At 43.8% G+C, this 22,135-nt stretch overlaps 1 protein-coding gene across 1 annotated transcript in view; it reads left to right on the top strand.

The window, feature by feature from the left end:
* Positions 1-3,698: 3,698 nt before the first annotated feature.
* KCNJ14 (potassium inwardly rectifying channel subfamily J member 14) overlaps positions 3,699-22,135 on the top strand; it is a 31,355-nt gene continuing 12,918 nt past the window's right edge. Inside the window, exon 1 of the mRNA XM_081837443.1 lies at positions 3,699-3,951. The gene's annotated coding sequence lies outside the window, so the exon portion shown is untranslated. The remainder of the gene's footprint in view (positions 3,952-22,135) is intronic.

The raw sequence follows: 22,135 nt of genomic DNA, 5'->3' as shown, positions 1-22,135 counted from the left end.
GCAGAAACATGTCTGCCTTAAGAATACATCTCTTGCTGGCATCGTGACAACCTATGTGCGTGTGTGGGAGATGGCAGCTTCTCAACCAACAAAATGGCTACATTGCAAAGCAATCTGTCAGCAGTTACTAAATGATGGGTATCCCATATCTCACAGTCGCAGTGTGAAACAGGGTTGTATGAATCAAAGCGTCCACTCCACTGTGGAAGATCTGGTATGTTTAAATGGCAACATTCACTAATACCACCTTCCCTCTCCGCTATGACATATTCTTACCTTTCATATCCATTTCCTCCTGAAGTAGGAAGCAGCCTGAAAAAATAAGAAGCCATTAGAAAACACACCTCGTAACAAGAAGATTCCTGCTGGACCACAGCGCCCACTTCACCTAAAAGCTCTCCCCACACAGATATAGAAATAATCAGGGCTTGACTGAGACCAGGCTGTGGAAGATACTTTCATAATCTAGGTTCTTCACCTGAAATCCACGTGAAATAGAATTTGTGAGCCCCTGAGCATGTGAAGAGTCCATATTCCCATTCTCTTCATCAATAAGCAATGGTCTATATAGTCCATCCAAATTGGATTAATATAGAGTTGAGGATTTGCAGGGCAAATGGCATAATTTATAGGCACAACCCTTCATTTCAGATAATAACCCTGTGTTTGTCACACACATACCCACACAGTTGTGTTGGTAAATGCCCTTGTTTCTAACTCCCTTGAACCAACTGTTTTGGCCTTTCTGATTCTCACCAATAGAAGAGGACGAAGAATGCAAGCATTGTAGCAGATCGCTATTAGCGTCCATAAGATCTCATTTCACCTCCGCCGTCCTCAACCTTCAAGTTGTTGATGTTTTCTGTGGGCCCACACTTGCATCTGAAGCTACAGGAAATGGATGATAACACCATCTCCAGTGGGCCCAAGAAGTCAGAGGCTCTCAGAGGCTCTCAATCGGAGGAAAAGATCTTGGGTGGTTAGGTATTGCTTCACATACTGTTAAGTTGTGGGTGAACATATCAGACGACAGCGATTCTTCAAACAGCTCTTGTTTATTCACAGGCCAGGACAGAACTGAACTGAAGGGTTCAGTCAGCCTGCTTATATAGAGCTCCAGTACAATGTAACTGTAACAATTTTCTAAAACTATCCAATCACTGAACGTCACTTTCGATCCCTTATTTGCATAACTATCTACAGTATCCCCCTGCTGGCCCAGGGTGAGAACTTCAGTACATAACACATACAAAGGAAACCATCCACATGCCAGGGATGTACAATATTGCTCTGTGTTCTTATGGGCCTTTAGGAATTCCACGGTATACTCAAATTCACTTCAGAGGAGGAGGAGAAAGTGGACTGTGGGACAAAAGGAAGTGCAGATAACCCCAAATCTGGCCCACTCCCTGCAGTGGACCAAATCTGTATCCTCCTAGAACACTTACTAAAATATCACACATTTTGCAGCTGTTCCACAGCAGGCAGGTCAAAGTGGTTGTGGTGTTCCATAAAGTTAGACAGAGGTCAAAGTGGTCCCATAAAGTTAGATAGAGATTTGAAGGCTGGGTGCTCAGCAGGAATGAAATAGAATTCCCAACTCATCCTTCCGAAAGTGGTAAATACAAAAAGCTGATGCAAGCCTCCAAACTCTCCACAAGGTGGAGATGTTGGCCTAGAAACGAGACTACTGCTCTTAAAAGGCAATTTCCTTTTCAATATAGAGGTGAACTCTCAATATCCCCATTCATTTTCCTAGGTAAGTGGCCCCTTACGCAAGGGAAAGTGCAAGAGCCCAGATATAGCCCCTGCATTAAGTGTGCTGCTGCTTTAAGAATGCAACCTTTTGTTGAGAAAGGGGTTTGATGTAAAGAAAGCACTGTTCCCTCACTGAAATATAGCTGTGCTACATAATTCATTGGGGGGGGGGCAGGTTGCACAAGTGGGAGACTTACATCGATTTGTGATTAAATAGGTCTATCGTGTAAGACTTTAAAAATGCTTGACATTTGCTTTCTCTTCCTGCACAGCCTGTCCTGCATTAACAAATAACACTCAAAAGCAGAGCGAGAAAGGTTCAAAGGCCTTTTTTATTGTCCTGTGTAAAATAAAAATAGCCTTAGTGCCTTTTAAACAAGCTATTATGTATGAGCAGAATATATCTCCAGTCAGTGTTGCAATGAAGATTCTGTGCTTTCAAGACAAAATTAACCATTTTGGTGGTGCAGAAATATCTCCTGTAAAACTAAAAAGTTGCTCATTTATTTATTTTGTAAGGTGCCACTGTTTACGGTGCTACTGCTACTTATGTCCCCCCCCCCCAACTGAATCTTCTTCCTGGATTAGTCACACAGGTAATTCCACTTGATTTGGCATCACATATTAAATTGGTTGTGTGATGCTACACAACCAATCAGATTTGGCTGTGTGATGAAATCACTGAGGGCAACTGAAAGACACCACTGAGGATGAAGTCAGTTCTTCTGAACAGTGCCTCAAAAAATGTCAGAAAAAAATATTTTTAAAAGTTTTTTGCCCTGCTGAACAAATATACAAAAGAACAGCAAGTTATTTCAGCTAATGCCAAAGCTCTGTGAATTTTATTAATACACAGAAAGAAGAAAAGCTATGGTATACCTGCCTCAGCACAATCGGACGTCTTCATCTGCCCCAGCAATCACTGTAAATCTCCAATGGCTTGACTTCAACCCCTGAAAGCCCACGCTTCCATTGTCTCCCAAGACAGAGAGATGCCAACCATCTTAATATGCAATATTTCTTTAACATTTTTGAAAACCCGTGAGAAATCACTGACATTTGACAGCAAAGTTCAGGAAACAAAGGCGACTTTTGACTGATAGTCAATTTTCATCCACATTTTTATTGTTTATTGGTAAATGCCAACATTTTCCAAGGCAAGTTGCTAAGTGCTCAAATGCAGCTGAATTCTGCCTCCCCCCTTTCACAATCTTAGACATTTTCAGGCTTTCTTTGTTAAGTGGCCATATCTTAAGAAAACGATGCAATTTCTGTGAGTTGCTGAAAATGGATACAGTATTGGCTTTTGAAAATTACCAGAAAATGTCAGAACTCCAAACATCATGTTTGCTTCAGATATTTTCTAACATGGCTTGGCAAATTATGACATCTGACAGTATGGTAAATTGTGAAAATGAGGGACGCCACGAAGGATGCATTTTCATTACTTTTTTAAAATTATGCTTCGGGGGGGTGTCTGTCTGTCTGTCTGTCTGTCTGTCTAGGTAGGGTAAATATGGAAAAGAAAGGCAGGTTCTGCAGTTTATGAGTCCTGACTGTCCAAAGCTTAAACCATTAATGGTTTCCACCAGGACGTTTCTGATCCCCTGGGAGCATTTTCCATGCATTGATTTGCAGGCCTCGGCACTTTATCGCTGAGTGTAGAGAGAGAAAATAGAGTGGTTGGAGGGAGCTTAACAAAGAGAGAATGAAAATAAAATAAAATGAATGAACTGATAAATACAAGAGGAAGGAAAATATAAGAAGTTGAAAGGCAGACCTGGACCCTATCCCTCCTCATTTTTCAGTTCCTCCCCATCCCCATTCTGGCTCTCTCTCTATCCAGCTGTCCATAAACAGCTGGAGAGGGACACCCAAAAGCAGCCAATCCCAAAGGGCCAGGGGGAGGGGCTTGTGCTTGCCTCCTTTTCAACTCAAGGCAAATTACAGATGCTCTAGGGATTAGCTGGGATCTATGTTCCCAACAGTTGGTCTGAGGGAGCAGAGGAGAGTAAAAGTGAGTGAGAGGCATCCTTGACAGCCAGGAGACAAGAATTAAGGAAGAGGAAAGAGGTGACGAGAGAGAAGGAGGAGAGAGAGGAAAGATACAGCATTACTGAAGAAGGGAAAGAGTGACCTGGAACAAACTAAACACTCCTGAGGAAAGATGCAGGGATGTCCAAGTGTAATGGGGTAAGTGGTTTCTTTGCAACAGATGCCCAGGGTGGGAACTCAAAAGCAATGGATGATTGCAAAAGGGTTTGTGGAAGGTTGCAGTCACTCGTCTCTTGGTATTTGCCCTAATGGACCCTTCAGATGGCCAGTCACCTTCAGAAGAAAACAAGTTATAAAACAGTTTGTCACTAGAATGTGAGAGAGAATGTCACACGGCAGCAATCAAAGTGGATAGAAGGAACAGAAAGGGAGTAAAACGATATGTACAAGCAGGAAAAACAACCACCTCAGATTTGCTACTATACTTCTGGTATCAGTATAATGTTCTGGTTTCAACCCCGGAAGACAGAGAACACAGGAGCTAGAGAGATGTATGGGGGAAAGAAGGAGGCAGAATGGGGATATGAAGTTTAGAGATGAGTGGCTTGGAGGGATGTGGAGGGATGGATCAGTGTCTGGATATAGATTGACAGATATGGTACAAAGAGAAGGCAGGCAAGGTGGCCAACGGCTATATGTAGACAGTGCTGCTTAAAAGACAATATGCTGCAGTCAAATCTAGACTGCAAATACCTACTCAGTCAGGACAGTTGACAACCTGCCAGCTCAGCACTTTGCTCTGTAAAATGGGAATACTTGTCTCTTCCGTTGACAAATGAGAGAGATACAGAATCTTATTAAAAAGGGCTATTGAAATGCCCTTTTGGAGATGCTCTTACAGGCTAGACTGCTTGGGAATTTCAATTAGCACAAAATCTAGCAAACAAATGGATGGCATTTTGCCAGACTTGACTCCTTGCCAGTCTGGCAACTGGTCTGTTTCTGAGCCCAATGCAAGGTCTTGCTTCTTCCCTTTAAAGTCCTCACCAGCTTAGCCTTGGTATCCAAAATATTGCCTTCTTTAGGAACCTGTCTGACTATTAAGACTATCCACAGACACAATTGGCCAAATTCCCGCAATTTCTGAGGTGATACTCATAGAAAGGGCCTTTTCTGTTGCGATACCCCAGCTACGAAATGTTCTCACTATGACACTGGCATCTGTTTTTCTTCTTCTGTGAACTGAATGCTTATTTACAGTAGTTGCCTGTTAGTTTTTGTTTTTTTAAAAAATATGTTTTTATATTGAAATGATTCTGGTGTTCCAGTTGTAAAATATATTTATGATGTAATCTGAGTGGGGTAACAGACGATTGCAATAAATAAAAGTTTAAATGGACACCACTGGGAGTCAGCATTTATACCCTGACCTTATCTCAACCTTATGCAGACCCAGACCAATGACCTTGATGCTGACCTCTGTCTATGAGTACAGAGTAAAGGGTTAAGTGTGAGGGGGAATCGTGCCAGATTTATTCCTGTGACTAGGGACAGGACAGCCACTTCCCTGTCGGGCTAATAGAGGTAAAATGTTATGTGGATGCTATGTGGCTTCTAGATGGTGGACTTCAATTTTAATTGGGTTTGTCACTGCTTCAGGTCAACAGTGGCTAGTGAATCCATATGATATTGCGTCTGCAACTCAGCTAAGGAAGGAAGACGTAGGGCAGAGGAATTTAGCTCCTGTGGTATATTTGGTTATCATATCAGAAGTCAAGGGGAATTTATTCCCCAAAATCAAATGGGATGGAGCGTTGGAGGGTGTGTTTTTTAACCTTCCATCTCCAAGTGGTTTGGTTTACTTGTTTAGTCCTCTGAATTTATTTGCATGCTAAACACCCGCTCAAGCGTGTTTTCTTTTCTTGCACACTTTGGTTTGGTTGTAAAGGTTTGGTCTATGAAGTGCTGGAAGGTAGATATTAATTCCCTTGGTTAAGAAATTGGATTGCCCTGTATTGAATGACATTTTGGTGCTCCCAATGAGGTTCTCCAAGGAATGCCACAGAAGGAGGAACATTTGAGCCTATGATTGCTCAGCCTAAAGTTCATAAAATAGGCCTCCATCCCAGACCCTCTGAGGATAGGTTTGGGGACTGCATTGCTTCCCTCAGGCCCAGCCCTACCATTAGGCAGAGTGAAGCAGCTGCTTCAGGTAGCAGATGCTGGAAAGCGGCAGCAAGGTATTGGTGGTTAGAACTGTGTACGCCATCTAGCCTGCCCTACATCCTCCAGGTGAGCTTGCTGCCCTCAGGTGTGCTCTCCTGTTACCAGTGTTCAAGTAAGATTCAAGAGCTAATCCAGCTGACGTCTGTGTATGGAATGTGAACCACCATCTTGTACTTCACCACAGGCAGCAAAATGTTTTGGGTCTGCCTGGCTTCCCAGTAATCAATTGATTCATTTGGAATCCATACCTACCAAGTGTCCTGAAAGAAACAGGGCATCCCAATTTTATTTTATTTTTGCACGAAATCACGGCAGCCATTTTGGGTGCTGCGATCTTGCAAGCTTGTATGCCATGATCTCACACACACCCCCAAAAAAGCATTTTTTGGGGGGTGACATTGCAGCATGGGTCAAGTGACCCAAAGTTGGACTGTATGGCAATCCACAAGACTTCTTGGTGTTTCAGCAGGTCAGACTTCACAGTTGGAGGCCAATGGGTAGATTATTCAGCGAAATTCAAGAAGTTAGTGTCTGCTTCCAACCATCTGATTCTTATGATCTGCGTCACCCAATATATATTTTGTCTACACAGAAGTAGTCACAGACAGTAGACCTACAAAACCCCAATACCAGTGTGGTGTAGTTGTTAGGTGTATTGGACTAGAACCAGAGTGACCTGAGTTTTAATCCCCTTTCAAATAAAAAGGAATGATCACTGGGACAATTGCTCAACATACCTCTCACAGGGTTACTGCGATCATAAAGTGAGGATCATGACAGATGTGTGGAAACTCAAGGTTCAAAGAGTACCAATTTCTGGGTGACAGCTTCAGGGGGAGGGTCTATTGGAATTATATCCTGCTTGTGGCCTTCCTATGAGCATCTAATTGGTCACTGTGAGAAACCAAGTGCTGGACTAGAACAATCCTTGGCTCGTCTTATATTCTCATCAGTAAAGCCATATATGCCACCCTAAGCTCCTTGGAGGAAGGGTGTGATAAAATTGCAATAATACATTGTATACATTTATTTGTACTGAGCACTGGTTTTAATTTTTAAAAAAGTGAAGCTTGCAAAAGATACAAATATAATTATATCATTTATTATTTCCAATCGGGTGTTAAATAAATATAACTCAGAACAGACTAATAAATAGCACAGGATCGAAAATAACAATCACTGCTAGGTTCCTTCATGTAATTTTTAAAAGGCGTGAAGTTCTCCACCTTTTTGGTTAGTTGCAACCTTTTTGGTGTACAGTGGTACCTCGGGAGTACAGTGGTACCTCGGGTTACATACGCTTCAGATTACAAACTCCGCTAACCCAGAAATAGTACCTCAGGTTAAGAACTTTGCTTCAGGAGGAGAACAGATATCATGCAGCTGCAGCGGGAGGCCCCATTAGCTAAAATGGTACCTCAGGTTAAGAACAGTTTCAGGTTAAGAATGGACCTCCGGAACAAATTAAGTACTTAACCCGAGGTACCACTGTAAACTGTTGTCCCTCTCTTTAAGAGAAATGTTTTCTAGTGCTGTGGTCACTCATGCACATAAATTAACATGCACAAATGGTGTGAAGGTTGAGAAAGTTGTTTTTGTTGTTATACCCCACCAGTGCCGGATTTACATATAAGCTGAACAAGCTATAGCTTAGGGCCCCACTCTCTTGGCCCCCCCCCCAAAAAAAAATTAAAGGAAAAGAAACTGGATGTACGGTACATTTCTAAAATATGATTAAAAAACTAATAAAATGAAACATATAGCAACAGTGTTTTGTGTTGTGTAGGCTCCTATGATGTAAGTAATGGGTCCATAAATTACCCTATAGCATATATTCAACGCAAAAAACAGTGACAATTTGTTGTTGACAATGGACAGCTGGACATATAAAGGGCCCCATTACCTTCAGTAGCTTAGGGCCTCATCACACCTAAATCTGACCCCACCCATCTGGAATGAGGCAAGTTTTGAACTGAACCAGTTCCATAAATGCATTGGCATTGTTATATATTTATTCTTTAGTCTGCACTTTCCAGAAGATTTTTAAACATTTAAAAACAGAATATTGTAAAAATTAAAAAAAAATCACCAGTGACCATTGACCAATAGTGGATTCTACAGCCAGAAATTTGCAAATTGCTGCCACAATCCTGGAAATTCCTGTTGACTGTATACGTTATTGTCCAGCTCACACTACCTGTGTCTATGCAAGAGCGGCTGGACTTACCTCAGGGCACCATGGAGCAACATTTTATTGACTGACTTAATAAAACGTTACCTTACCAGCTGAGACAGCTTGCAAACCAATAAGACCCAAATAGGAATGTATTTGCTGAAAACAACAGAAACACAAAAATACAGCTTGTCATCAGTTCATTAAAGCGGTGCTCTGGTTTTATGTTAGGAGCAGAGACTGTGCCGTACATTTTAAATATTGTCATGACGTTTTGATTTGTCAGCTAAGGATTTTTTAAAATGTTTGTTACTTGGAGTGCATTTATAGTTTCGTATCTGTGGGCCTCGTCACGGATTGCATTTGATTCATTGGCTGCTGTATGTTTCGTTTGAAAATTGTGCAAGGCACAAGTCCTTAAAATAAAAGACATGCAGGCGTAGATCCAGTTTCTACAGCTCCTGACCCTGCTGCCCTGAAAGGTAGTAATAATTAGTATTTGCAACATGTAATGGGTTAATGAAGTTACATTTTAAATTGGCTAAAAAGATGCCAGATTCATCAGGCTGCAGATTTTAAAGTATGTACTGTTTTAAAACCAAGTCGTTATCGAAATTATAGATGGCAAAAACTATCGTAAAAGAAGCATCCCCTTCCACTTGTGTATTGCATTTTCTAATCTTTGAGAATCTAAGAAGATGCCTTTTACACAATCTATACGCCATGCAATACGATCGAAAATCAAAGCAAGTATCCTTTCTGTACCAGAAGGATTATTTTTACTTATATAGATTTATACAAATATAATGTTAATTTATCAAGCAGCGATAGCCCTGATTGTAATCTAGTTTGATTTGGCGAAGCCTGTATGAAAGAAAAATGGGCATCCCTGCTCTGTTATCACCTCTCTGGCTCTTAAAATCCTCAGGCTCAAGGTTGCAAGGGATCACAGACAGAGAATAGGCAAATAAATTGGGCACATCCAGTTGCTTGCAGGTATGAGAGTTTGATGTAGCTTAAAGAAAATACTACTAAACCTTAGGTTACGTAAATACAATCCTGGTAACAACACACACAACATAACAGGCTGTTTTTGACTATGTAACTTCTATTTCAAGCACAATTCATCATATAATATCTCACAAAGTGTCATTCCGTAGACCAACACATCATGCAAACAGAACATATCAAGAGAAATTAAAGAGCAACGGATGGTCAGGAGATAAAAGCCCATTCGGTTCCTAGATTGGCATATTGGCAATAACCACAATATGGTATGCTTATCTTATGATGTTCCGCGTATTGCTGCTTTGAGGATTCTAACGTTCCTTGTATGTAGATATTGGATCGCCCAACTGGGCTTCGTCAGCCGTGCATACTCATATTCTTATACAACGGAAACATGGAACAAAATAAATTCAGTTTATATCTACATACAAGGAACGTTAGAATACCATATTGTGGTTAATGCCAATGTTGGACTTTAATTTCTCTTGCTATGTTCTGTTTGCATGATGTGTTGGTCTATAGAATGACACTTTGTGAGATATTATATGTTGAATTGTGTTTGAAATAGAAGTTACATAGACAAAAACAGCCTGCTACGTTGTGTGTGTTGCAGCTTAAGGAAAATAAGCAAGCCATGTGCCGAGTACTACATTCTAGAGTTGCACCTTTTAAATTAGATGGAGAAGAACAAGCAGGCACTTCATATGTTCTTGTTTACCAGGGACTGTCACAATATTGTGGTCCCTTGTAGGTCACTGTCCCTGCTTTTGTCTTTGAGGATACTTTGTAAGAATGCCCTTAGTCTGGAGTGTAAGGTCAGTTACTCTTTGAGTTTCAGCTCTTTCCTCGTCATCTCTAGAAGTGAAACCTTTGAGTGATGGGTGGATACGGTGCTTCCCCCCCCCCAAAAAATGTTTAGGGGTACTCTCATTTTGACTCAAGTAAATCACCATTTTATAGATCAAATCGGGGGGAAATAAATACAGTAAATGGACAAAGATTCACAAAATGTTTAGGGGTATGTGTACACCTGCGAACCCCCAGAAAAAAAGCACTGGGTGGATGCATCTTGCTCTTAAGAGTACAGTGGTACCTCGGGTTAAGTACTTAATTCGTTCCAGAGGTCCGTACTTAACCTGAAACTGTTCTTAACCTGAAGCACCACTTTACCTAATGGGGCCTCCTGCTGCCGCCGCACCGCCAGAGCACGATTTCTGTTCTCCTCCGGAAGCAAAGTTCTTAACCTGAAGCACTATTTCTGGGTTAGCAGAGTCTGTAACCTGAAGCGTACATAACCTGAAGCGTATGTAACCCGAGGTACCACTACACGTGCAAGAAAACTTAAGGACTGCACAGTGACATTTCACACACTGCAGCTGAACTGCTGATAACACACTGCAAATCAGTTGCGTGTTTTCCTAGCATATCTTTAACCCGAAGGACAAGCACCCTCTTGCTTCAGCAAAGTGTAATTGGGCAAGGGAGAGAATGCAGAGGAGCAGAGGGTAGTTAAGAATCAGGGTGTTACAAGTGTGTCCTTATTCTCACCTGTAAAATTTTGGAGGGTAAGGGGTGGGGGGAGAGAACCAGTTCAGTTCTGAGCAGCTCCTTTGCCAGAAGCAGAGAGCTTCTGGTTTCCTTGCTGCGACTAGTGACTGACAATCACAGCACATGAGAAACTCTTAGCAGACTGGCAGCTCCGTGGATATCAGTAATTCAGCACGAGGCTGAGCACTTGATGGGTCTCTCAGATGGTGTGTGAGGCAAAGGACAGGCTCAAGGGCCACCCAACACCCTCAATGCCAATCAGTTTTTCCCCATTAAGAAAATGTATGTGCTTTGCGGAACAGAAAGAGTAGGTGTGTCTTCAGAGTCTTTGCTATATGTGGATTCTTTAGTTCCCCAGTGGTATACTCACCTGAGAAACTCCCTCCATATCTTTGGCTTGAGAATGAAGACCAGTCCTTCACGTGGTTAAATTTGGTATGGTATTGTTGCATGTGGTTATGTTCATTTATTCTGCTATCATCCCTGCCTGTTCACTGGTTTTGCAGATTTGTATAGCATGGCAGTTTGATTGGACCCAGTAGTGGGACATATGAATCATAGAATCATAGAATCATAGAGTTGGAAGAGACCACAAGGGCCATCGAGTCCAACCCCCTGCCAAGCAGGAAACACCATCAGAGCACTCCTGACGTATGGTTGTCAAGCCTCTGCTTAAAGACCTCCAAAGAAGGAGACTCCACCACACTCCTTGGCAGCAAATTCCACTGTCGAACAGCTCTTACTGTCAGGAAGTTCTTCCTAATGTTTAGGTGGAATCTTCTTTCTTGTAGTTTGGAACCATTGCTCCGTGTCCGCTTCTCTGGAGCAGCAGAAAACAACCTTTCTCCCTCCTCTATGTGACATCCTTTTATATATTTGAACATGGCTATCATATCACCCCTTAACCTCCTCTTCTCCAGGCTAAACATGCCCAGCTCCCTTAGCCGTTCCTCATAAGGCATCGTTTCCAGGCCTTTGACCATTTTGGTTGCCCTCCTCTGGACACGTTCCAGTTTGTCAGTGTCCTTCTTGAACTGTGGTGCCCAGAACTGGACACAGTACTCCAGGTGAGGTCTGACCAGAGCAGAATACAGTGGCACTATTACTTCCCTTGATCTAGATGCAATACTCCTATTGATGCAGCCCAGAATTGCATTGGCTTTTTTAGCTGCCGCGTCACACTGTTGGCTCATGTCAAGTTTGTGGTCATGCGTATGTTGCGCACTACAATATAAGAAGACATGTGTCGTCTCCCAAGCCACTCTGTCAAAACAGCTACCACCAGCTTTTTCTTCACTTTCTTAAACCGCCCAAAGACCATATCTCAAACCATAGGAGCCAACTCCTAGGGGCTGAGGTGTCTTCGGCTCCTGAAGAAAATATTTGAGGGGGCCAGGTCCCACCAAAGTTGATGAGCATTGCCTTCAAAGCGGGGGGGGGGTGCCATGCCATGTGATTTAATATGTGGAGCGGGGCTTCCCTGTGCCCCCAATATTTTATTCCAGTTAGCACCCCTGTCTCAAAAGTAGTGATTTGATTCTGAAAAAGAGGTGTTGTGTGTCAAATATGTCAAGAAGCCCTGCCGCCAAATTTGCAAGCGACTGCCTCCAGTCAGGACTGTCTCTTAAGCATTTGTGGCACTGGGGTGCCCCCCCCAGGTTGCCCAGTTCCAGGCATGCAGGAGGGCAGAGCCAGCCGGCTGCCCGGCTGCCTCAGCGTCTCACTGGCTCGATTGCCCCTGAACTCTCACAGTGCAGAGCCGCCCGCAGCAGAAGAGCCCACCGCAGCGCTCCGACTGACAGGCAGGCTCTTCCCTGGACTCAAGTCTCAGGCCCCAGACTCTTGGCCTGGCACCCCTGATAGCCTGGCGCCCGGGTGCCACGCACCCTTAGCGTCTATGGGTAAGACAGCCCTGCCTCCAGTTTAAAGGCCTGCCTCCTAATGTGGGTGCCATAGCCTCTGGCCTGAAGACGCTTGCCTAATCTGTAAACTGGGTCCTCTAGTTTAAAGATCTGCCTCCTAATCCAGAAACCTTGCCCTCTGTCCTAGAGACCCTCCCTCTGATCTGGAAGCCATGCACTCTGGTTTAAATCTCCCCCTTCGATCCAGAACCCATGCCCTCTAAACTGAAGCCCTTTCTCCCACTCCCAAATATGGGTGTAGTCCATAGTGATTTTCCTTTTCTAGTCCTCAGTATTTTTTTTCCCTAAAGAAACTCTGTGATTAATTGCAGAGTAGGGGTTCCGATCCTGCACGGGAGTGTGAAATTGGATCCCTTTTAGGTTTCCCCTATACAGGAGAAGCCACCACAGCCCAAACCTTTTTCCAGTTGCCGGAAGACGACTCCTTCATCCTATTCTGACCTTGAAATGAGCGGCTTCCCAAAGCATTAATAATGTATCCAGAGGCAACTTAAAACTTTCAGCAAAACAGGGTTGTGTGTTTGCTTTCCGCTCCCCTGGATTAATTACAGATTAAAAAGTGGCTTTAAAGTTCAACTCAGGGTTTGTCTACATGGGGAAGTGAGCTTAATCTGTATTAATTTGGGTGAGGATTTGTGGTAGGGACTAAACCCCATACTTACATTGAAATTGTAAAATTATGTGTGCTACCACGTGCGTGCGCGAGGACACACACACACACACACACACACACACACACACACACACAAGATCCTTTGGATTCAAGTACTGTTATGCTGCCTTGAATAGCTTCAAGGAAAAGAAGATGGTAAGCTGGTTTGCACATCATGCTAAACCATCGTTTCTTTTAAAGTTTGGCTGAGTTGAGAATGTGCCTCCCACTCCTCTGTTGCTTCCCCTCATTCTTGTGGCTGCCACAGCAGTGCAACCAGATCATAATATGACTTGTTGCCTCATGCAAGCTTGTGAAACAAACCAACCATTATCTCTGTACAACACGCCATTCTGTGGCTTGCTTGTGCCACTTGTTTGTACAGGGGCAGGAGACACATTCCTGATTAAGTCGCAGGGCCCCCATGCCAGTCAAGTCTTTAATTTCTGTCATTTCACACTGGCATGCATATCACCCTTCTGCAATGGCTTATGGTACAGATTTGTAGTTGAGTGCATGAGCTGATTCCACTGGAAAATATGAGTTCAATGGCGCTTAAAGGTAAAGGTACCCCTGACCGTTAGGTCCAGTCACGGACGACTCTGGGGTTGCGTGCTCATCTCTCTCTATAGGCCCAGGGAGCTGGTGTTTGTCTGCGGACAACTTCTGGGTCATGTGGCCAGCATGACTAAGCCGCTTTTGGCGAACCAGAGCAGCGCACGGAAACGCCGTTTACCTTCCCACCAGAGCAGTACCTATTTATCTACTTGCACTTTGACGTGCTTCCGAATTGCTAGGTTGGCAGGAGCAGGGACCGAGCAATGGGAGCTCACCCCGTTACAGGGATTCGAACTGCCAACCTTCTGATTGGCAATCCCTAGGTTCTGTGGTTAAACCACACTGCCACCCGTGTCCCCCTTCAATGGCGCTTACTCCCAGGTATAAGATTGCAGCCCACCTTGCTTACTTTGTTTACCTCATTTGTATCCTGCCAGTGCTCCCAAAGGTTCAGCTTAGACCCTAGAGTCTGTCCCCCGCTTTAATCCTCACGACTTCCCTGTGATGTAGGCTGTGCTGAGGGAGAATTCATAGCTGGACAAGGGTTTGAGTCTGGGGTCTTTCCGGTCACAATCCAACACTCTAGCCTCACACTGAGTCAATCATTATCAGTCAATTTAAGAGCATTCATTCAAGTAGGATTTCTTTAACTGGAAGACAGCAGAAGGTATTAGGTCTGCTATGTTCCGTTTGATCGCTGCGACCTAAAGCAATAATTTGCATGTCGTGATCGGAATTGCAGATCAAATACTACAGGTACGCCTTCATGCTGCTATAAGAGGTAGGCAGAAGGTAGATAAGGATCTACTAGTACATCTCTTGGGACGCGGGTGGCGCTGTGGGTAAAACCTCAGCGCCTAGGACTTGCCGATCGTGTGGTTGGCGGTTCGAATCCCCGTGGCGGGGTGAGCTCCCGTCGTTCGGTCCCAGCTCCTGCCCACCTAGCAGTTCAAAAGCACTCTTAAGTGCAAGTAGATAAATAGGTACCGCTTTATATAGCGGGAAGGTAAACGGCGTTTCCGTGTGCTGCGCTGGTGCTGGCTCGCCAGAGCAGCTTCGTCACGCTGGCCACGTGACCCGGAAGTGTCTCCGGACAGTGCTGGCCCCCGGCCTCTTAAGCGAGATGGGCACGCAACCCCAGAGTCGGTCACGACTGGCCCGTATGGGCAGGGGTACCTTTACCTTTACCTTAGTACATCTCTTGACGAGTTGCAGTAGATCGGGAAGGGGGTTTGACTCCGTTTGTTTTTTCTCCCCAAAATACCAGCAATGAAGAAACATTTCCCATCAAAATTAGGCTGTTGAAATGAAGAATGCTAACAAGGAGTGGGTTTCTGTGTGAAAGGACTGCGAGCTAGGTCCCAGTACTAAAAACAAGTCCCTAGGTTCAGAATGTGCTCAGGGAAGCACCCAGTTGTTTTGTTCTAACTGTATGTCCTTTGCACCTGGTTCCCTTGGGTAGATCTTGTGGTTCTAGTAAAACAACAACAACAACAACAACAACAACAACAACAACAACAACAACAACAACAACAACAACAAAGCAACCTCGTCAAGTCTGAAGTCAGCCCAGCCCTGCTGTGGAATAGCTCAGAGCCTCTTAGCAAACTTTACTGAGAGGAATAAAGTGATATATCTGAATGCAGAAACCACTCCTAAATGAGAGCAATGCTCTTTTAAAGTTGCAGTACAGTGGTACCTCAGGTTAAGAACTTAATTCGTTCCGGAGGTCCATTCTTAACCTGGAACTGTTCTTAATTTGAGGTACCACTTTAGCTAATGGGGCCTCCTGCTTCCACCACACCACCAGAGCACGATTTCTGTTCTCATCCTGAAGCAAAGTTCTTAACCCGAGGTACTATTTCTGGTTACAGATAGGTAGCCGTGTTGGTCTGCCATGGTCAAAACAAAATAAAAAAATTCCTTCCAGTAGCACCTTAAAGACCAACTGAGTTAGTTCTAGGTATGAGCTTTTGTGTGCATGCACACTTCTTCAGATACTATTTACTATTTCTAGTTCAGATACTATTTACTATTTCTGGGTTAGTGGAATCTGAACCTGAAGCGTTTGTAACCTGAAGCGTCTGTAACCTGAGGTACCACTGTACTTTTAAAGGCTGCAACCCTAAGCACAATTCCTAGGAAGTAAGCACCGATGGACTCAGTGGAATACTAGGGATCATTCCACATATTTATTAATCTGCCGTGGCGCAAATTAATAAAATAAATCCATGCATTAATTAAGTAAACCTCCCCCTCACAATCTAATCTACTAAATACTATGATAACCCAGGAATCCCCGATTTCCCTTCCTTGGTCTAACTGACTACATTTAGAAATGGAATTATTAAATGTAACTTCCGTTAAATGATGGCAGAGATATATAGCTGAACAGGGTGTGTGGGTTTTCGATGTAGAACCAAGGAGAACCCAGGGATCCGAATTTTCGTTTCTAGTGCTTCCTTGGACTCTGTTCCAGGTTTGTCAGCAGAAGTTTTGCAGTGAGGGTTAAGGAATCTTCGCAGGGCAGCCAGAACATAAAATAGAGATGGCCTTATTTATTAAAATGTATTTCTTTTAACATTAGTTCTTAGTGAGCAATTGGATAGAATATGGCTTCTAGAAGAAGAAGAAGAAGAAGAAGAAGTTAATTTCAGGGAATGGGAACTTGGAATAACCTTGAGGGAAGAACAGCCTTGTGTTATTCATGTGCTGGCTGTAACTCATTCTGAGCCTCCCAGTGCCTAAGATGGTCTCCCTTGCGTCTTGTCTAGGGCCCACACTCTCCTCCTCTGCCCAAATCCTAAATCCGGCAGGGACCAGAACAGTTTAGCATGTGGTGTCCTCTGGGCAGCCGATCAAGGGCAGCTGACTTCTGGCACCAGCAACAAGGTTTTACTCTGGCTTTCCGGCCCTGATAATTAATCAGACCAGGAGCATGGCTTTAGGAGATGGGGACACACACACACACACAACACACACACACACACACACACACACACACACACAACAAGCAGACAGATGCAATTCCATCCGCTTGTATTATATAGCTGGAGAAATCCCATAGTTTGCAACACCTCCCCTGTTCCCAGATTTTATAACTAGAATCCCTTTATGAAAACGAGAGCAATGTGTACAGAGAGATGTGTGGATTTATTATGATTTATTTGTTAAAATCCCTTGATAACCACCTTTCCGTATGTTCAAGAGTGTATTACTGGGGGCGGGGGGCGGGGGACACACACACAATTATTTAAAAAGAAAACAGTACCAAATGAAAGACAAAAAAAGAGGGGTGGGTTTTTGCAGCCTCCAGAATGCCAGCAGAGAGGGGGGAAGATGAAACTCCATTTATTCTACCAGTTTGGGGCAACTAATGTAAAGGCCCTGCTTCTCAGTGCTGCAATTGATATCTCAGTTAAAGGTGGCACTCAAAACAGCTGGAGAACAAACGGGACAATATAGGGAGAATTATATTATTATCACTGTCATTTATTTATTTATACCCTGCCTTTTCCTCTGATGGGACTTGAGGCAGCTTACAGATAAAAACAAGAATTGCTAAATACGTAGAAGAGCAATAATTAAAAAAACATTTAAACATTAATAGAATTAAAACTGTATACATATATAAAATCTGTTGAAAACATAGAAATAATTGCAATAAAAACTCATATACTTACAAGTATATATACGCCACTAGTTTCTAAAACTTTCTGTTTCATTTTTTAAAATCATTTTTATTAAGTTTCCATTTTATATAAATATAACATACTCAATTTTTCACATTATATTCCGCTCTCGCGAGCGCTCAACTCCCCTCCCTCCCAGCCCATGATTACCTTACATTATATCTTTTTTAATTGCATTTCATATTTCCCCTCTTTACTCACTATTCAATTCTGATAATTACGGAATTATGTTAATTGTAAATCAGTGCTTTCCATAAACTATCAAGCTTTAAATCAGTCCTGTCAGTGTTGTTAAATGTTTACAATTATCTTTCAAACACTCTATAAACTTATTCCAGTCTTTATGAAATGTTTGGTCCTGCTGGTTTTGGATTTTCCCATTCAATTTCGCCAACTCAGCATATTCCACCATCTTTTTTCTGCCAGTCCTGGATCGTTGCTAAGTCTTGTTGTCTCCATCTCTGTGCTAGTAAAACTCTTGCTGCAACAGTTGCACACCTAAACAGTTTTCTGTTTCAATTGCCTCATTTCCGTTTCAATTGCCTCAAAGAACCCAAGTTAAACAATAACATCCACAAAAACAAAAGGGCACCATCCTGCCAAACTCAGAACCTTTTATGCTTAAATCTCCCCACCAACAACAACTGGAATCAATGACTTAAATATGCTTCGGTTTGCCTGGATCTCAAAGTGTATGCCTGTACAAGCAATCTCAGGAGCAAAGAGGACCTTAAAGGTCTCTATCGACAAGGCCAAAGCCACAAACCAGGAGAAGAGCAATGCCAGAAAATCGACGGCTTAGAATCTTACAGGCAAAAATCCAGGAATAAGCGCTTTGCACACATACACACAAAAAAAATGGACGTGATAGAAAAGGTCTGATGGCATGTGGAAAGCTTTTCCACAATTCTGGTATCACCCCAGAGAGGGCTCTTCTCCTCACCACTAAATAATCTATTTCCCATGGATACTGGGCATAAGGCAAGTCCCCAGAATATGTTAAAACACAGCAAAGTTCAGCTTTTCCAGGCGGCTGGCAGATGAACTTAGGTTTCATTTTTTTAAAAGATAAATAAATCTAATTCTGCTATCTATCTGTAGTGGTAGGTATTGTAAATGGAATATCGTTACTACATTCCTCCCCCACCACACCCATAAAACAACATCAATGGTAGAATAGCAGGAAGGCGGGGGGAGGGGGCAAGGTTTTGGATGCTTTGAAGAGTGAGTAGGTCAGCTGGATCCAACCAGTTCTTTGTAGATTTGAGTCTTAGGCTTTCGCAACACACCATTAGAAGTACCTTTTATCCTTCATTTGCCCAGAGGAATTCCAGGAATAATGATATCTTACAAAGGCAGTGTGCCGTCTCTTTGTGTGTGTGTGTGTGTGTGTGTGTGTGTGTGTATGTGTCCAAAATGGTGCTACACACTCAGAGATTACTCAATTGTATGACAAGGCTTATATGGATAGTCCCCGCAATCCAGAAATTCTTCAAGTGCTCTTGATTTGTTTCCTTGTTGGCACAATAATTTGCCATCATTTATGAAAGAATGTGAGACGATCTATCTATCTATCTATCTATCTATCTATCTATCTATCATCATCATCTCCTGAGATGTACAGAGATTCTCCTTGCAGAGACACTAGATGGTCACAGTAAAAAATTACCTCAGACAGCCTCAAATACCCAACATATCTGGGGAAGACCTCTTGCCATCTGCAGCCAACGAGGCTGAGATAAGGACCTCACTTCAGCTTTTTCTCTCACAGTTTTGCACGTAGGTACACCTGAGGCAAAATAGTAGCCAGCTCAGGGCCCCATCAGAACTCCCTGACAGAAATAGATGTGCTTCTTATCTCCTTCAGATCAAACAGTGAACAAAAAATGTTCCTTTATTCTGCCCTAAGGCTCTGAACATTAGCCAATCCCAGGCTGCTGGTCAGATCTGAGAGCAGGGCAGTAAACTGGAATCAAGAGAAAGAGGAAGATATCAGGCAACAAAGGGGCTGAAATGGAAGGTGACCTGATTTAAGGCCTTGGGGTGAATCCTGTGAGACGTGGTGCGAAAGTGCTACTGAAGGCAAACTTGGCCTATAGGTATTCCCTGCTCTCTTTTCATGCAAGATTCGGATACCTGTGCACCCTTCCAGATGTTATTGGACTCCAACCCCTGGGATGGGCAGCCATCTGGGAAGATGGGTGCAACATCTGGAAGACTACAGGTCTTTCCCTGTTTTAATGGCTCCTCCTGGCATGCTCTGGCCCACTCCAAACTGGACACAGGGAATGCATTTCACAAACAACTGCCCAAAGCCAGGACAGTGCTGCTGTCCTCCAAGGAGATTGCCTCTCCACTCCATGAAAAGATTATAGTGTGTCTCTATTTTTGCATTTGGCTCGTTGGTTTGTAATTTTTTATTATACCTCTCTTTTCAACCAAGGTTGGCACCCAAAGCAGCTTACCATTAAAACCCACCCACAATTACAGAATGTTACAGGTGGTGGAATGGAACAGGTGGGAGTGGGGAGTAGTTTATATGGCAACTCCTTCTGGGCCCTGGGGGTCCTTATTACAGGCTTTTGTCTCCCTAGGAAAGAGGTAGATTGAGCCGCAGCTGGAGCTGACATTCTAGCTGATGGTAAAGATACCAACGCACACAAGCAATCTTTCCAAAGGTTCCTCCATGAGGCCAGCTATATTTTACTTTAATGATGGCACAGAATCTTTTAAAAAATAAATAAATACAAAGTATAAAGGTAAAGGTACCCCTGACCATTAGGTCCAGTCATGAACTACTCTGAGGTTGTGCGCTCATCTCACTCTATAGGCCGAGGGAGCAGGCGTTTGTCCGCAGACAGCTTCCGGGTCATGTGGCCAGCATGACTAAGCCACTTCTGGCAAACCAGAGCAGCACACAGAAACGCCATTCACCTTCCCACCAGAGCAGTACCTATTTATCTACTTGCACTTTGACGTGCTTTCGAACTGCTAGGTTGGCAGGAGCAGGGACCGAGCAACGGGAGCTCACCCTGTCACGGGGATTCGAACCGCCGAACTTCTGATCGGCAAGTCCTAGGCTCTGTGGTTTAACCCACAGTGCCACCTGCGTCCCTTAATACAAAGTATAGAGAACGCCAATTTTTATCAGGACCACTGCATGAGAAATGGGGAAATGCATTATACCAATCCTAACTGTCGTGCAGGGAGAAAGATTTTCATTGGATCACCTCCTCATGACAACAGAGGGAATGCCTATTTTAAGAAAAACAAAAACAACACAAAAACCACATGGCCTGATTGCTAAATTTGTGATGACTACTTTGGCTCTTTGAACAGTCCATTATTACGCAGCTTACTCCTTCCCACAGAAGCAGAAGCAAAATCTCGCACAACATGTGATCATAAGCCCTGCCTATCCAAGATGTGATCACACAGACGGAGGACCTCTCCAGACAACCTGTTCGATGGGCCTTCATCCCAAATTGCTTGCACAAAGCTTACATAGAAGTGAGATTATATATCCTGTCTTTATTGAGTACATACCCTCCAACTACCCCGATTTTGCTGGGACCATCACCAGAACCCGCTAGCCATCTTGCCCTCTCACGGTCTCATGGAGAGTTCCCAACAATACCCCCAGAGCAGCTGAAAGGTTCCTGCCACTTGGCTCCATAATGCTTTAGCAGCAGCAACAGAGCTGCCATTCCTAGAGTGCGAGGGAAGGTTGGCAAGAAAGGGACTTCCATTTTCCCCTTCCTGTTTCCCTAGACACTTCTGCCCTCCCTGACTGACACAGGCTTCTATCCCATTTCCCCTGCTGCTGGCTGCCATGGAGCATGCAAAGTACAGCAGGGCTCGTGAGAGAGGAAAGAGTGGGAGGTGGGGAAAATGGCGACGGAAGTGCTGGCAGTGGCAGAGGAGGAAGAGCAGGAAGAGGAAGCAGATGTCCTGGTGGCAGTGGCACTGCCTCTTGGACGGGTCTTGGATGCAATCCTTGGAGCAGGAACAGGAACAGGAGGCAGCCAGTGGTGCCCTCAGCCTGAGCGGCAGGAAGTTGAGGAACTCACAGGGCAGCAATATCTGCCATGACATCAGCAACACGACACAGGCCGCTGAGCCCAGGGGAGAGGGGAAAGAGGGGAGCTGGTTACCTCCAACATTCCCCAGATGAAAATGCCTCTCTATGTTGGAGGGTATGTGAGCATCCATTCTCATTTGTTTTCAGGGCAATTATCCAGGAATGAGCTTTCATTCTGAATCCATCCTGATATGTATACACGTCTTCCTGCTAGTCATTTGTTCACCCCCACACTTTTCAGTGCTGATCCTTGTCACTTTCCAAACCTCGAAAAATCCAAGTGGATTTGTTGCTCTTGAGTGACAGAGCCCTTTAATCCGCGTCGTGCACAAATCTAAAGTTCCGGTATGTGCTGGATTCCCTCCTGCAATATACTGATCATTGAGAGGTTCCCAGAGCATATTTCTGTGCAACTGGTGCACATGCATGCTCTTTCCTGCTGAGGACAATGTGTGTGTACAGGATGGAAGCAAGGCTAGTAACCATGAGTTGTCACAATCCCACTCCCCATCGGTGCACAAA

This window comes from Podarcis erhardii (assembly GCF_964252035.2).
Source record: "Podarcis erhardii genome assembly, chromosome: 13".
NCBI lineage: Eukaryota > Metazoa > Chordata > Lepidosauria > Squamata > Lacertidae > Podarcis > Podarcis erhardii.
This window is presented reverse-complemented; position numbering and strand designations above follow the sequence as displayed.